Here is a 2,431-nt window from a genome sequence, read left to right as displayed (position 1 = left end):
CACCCCACTGCCTCTTCCTCCCCACCCCCGTCTGCACCACCCCACTGCCTCTCCCTCCCCACCCCCCTCTGCACCACCCCACTGCCTCTTCCTCCCCACCCCCCTCTGCACCACCCCACTGCCTCTTCCTCCCCACCCCCCTCTGCACCACCCCACTGCCTCTTCCTCCCCACCCCCTCTGAGTCAACCCTCAAGCTGCTTCTCTTTCCTCTCCTGGGGAGAGTTGGGAATATCCTGTTCTGTCAAATTTTCTTCTAATTCCATTGCTTTGTCTGCCACTCAATTAGACACCACTTTTAAACATGGACACTTCCTTCTACAAACTACCTTTACCTTCATTGTTTGGGATTAAAGGTGTGTGCTAAGGCTGAGCCACACCACAACAAACAATACAATTCAGGAATTCATAGAGTGATCAAATACCCTGTAACACACAAACATACACAACACACACATACCACACATACATACACTACACAAGCACACACACACACAAACCACATCATACACACCACACACACAAACCACATCATACACACACACTCACACACATGCACACACTCACACACACCACATCATACACACCACACACACTCATACACACACCATACATACCACACACACATCACATCATACACACACACCAGACATCATATATACCACACATATACATACACACCACACAAGGGCACACACACACACACACCACACCATACACATCACACACACAAACCACATCATACACACACACATACCACACATATATACCACATTCTCACACACACGCAAACACTCACATACACACACCACATCATACACACCATACACACTCACACACACATGCACACACATACATACACACACTCACACCATACATCATATACACTACACACATGCACACACTCACACCACACATCATATACACTACACACATACACACATACACCATACATACCACACACACACCACATCATACACACACACCACACATCATATACACCACACATATACATACACACGCACACACTCATATACACACACCACCTCATACATACCAACACATGCACACACACACACTCACACCACATACATCATATACACTACACACATACACACACATGCACACATACACATACACACACTCACACCATACATCATATACACTACGCACATGCACACACTCACACTACATATCATATACACTACACACATACACACATACACCATACATACCACACACACACCACATCATACACACATACCACACATCATATACACCACACATATACACACGCACACACACACACACACTCACACCACATACGTCATATACACTACACACATACACACAGACACCATCCACACCACACACACACCACATTATACACACATACCACACATCATATACACCACACATATACACATGCACACACACACACCACATCATATACATCACACACACACCACACGTCATATACACCACACATGTACACACACACACACACACACTCACACACACACATCATACACATCACACACACTCAAACACACCACACACATCATATACACCGCATACACACACACACTCACACACAATGCACTCACACACACACAAACACTACTTCTCTTTCATAGAAGCTTCAGGAGACATATTTTTCAAGGGTTACTGGCCAGCACGTGGTTACTCCCAGAATAACCATGAATAAAAGAGAACGCAGGCAAGTCCTAGTGGACTTCAGCCAATCCGATTCTAGCTCTCAGAAGCGAAGCAGGGAGGGGCAGCCCTGGACTTGTTGCAGCTCCAGACCTGCTTACCCAAGCAAAGGAACCAAGAGTGTTTGTCACAGGGACAGAGGAGGAAATGAGAACACAGCAGAGGGTCATCTGGGACCCAGCTCTCCCCTCTAACCTCTCAGGCTTTAACCCCTTCCCTGCCCCATGGTCTGTTTCCAAAGATGCTTCAACCAAGTACCACCACTAGGTGGCTTAAAACAACAGAGACATCTTACTGGAGTCTCCAAGTTGGTGGTCATGAACTGGACAGAGCCACATTTTTTTTCAGGAACCTGCAGGGAAGAAGTCTTCTTTGCTTCTCCACAACTTCCTACTGAGCTTCAAGTTACAGCACTTGTGACTGAGGCTGGAGCTCAGTAGTAGAGAACTTTCTAGCACTGGGCCAATTGCAGCCCTGCCCCATGTGTGTCTGTCTGTCTTGCTTCTTAGAAGGACAGCAGTCATATTGGACCAAGGTCCAGCTTACTGCAACATGATCTAATTTATTACATCATCAATGAACATTTCCAAGTAATGTCATATTCTGAGATTAGGGAGCGTGAGGACAGGGTTAGGGAGTGTTAGAACTTCAACAAATGTCTTGGAGATTACAATTTTTAATGCTTAACAGACCTTTGTGTAATGAGTGGCCTCTTGC

Source organism: Micromys minutus (genome assembly GCF_963924665.1).
Source record: "Micromys minutus genome assembly, chromosome: 10".
NCBI classification, from domain to species: domain Eukaryota; kingdom Metazoa; phylum Chordata; class Mammalia; order Rodentia; family Muridae; genus Micromys; species Micromys minutus.
The sequence above is the reverse complement of the archived record's forward strand: the minus strand, read 5'-3'. Positions refer to the sequence as shown.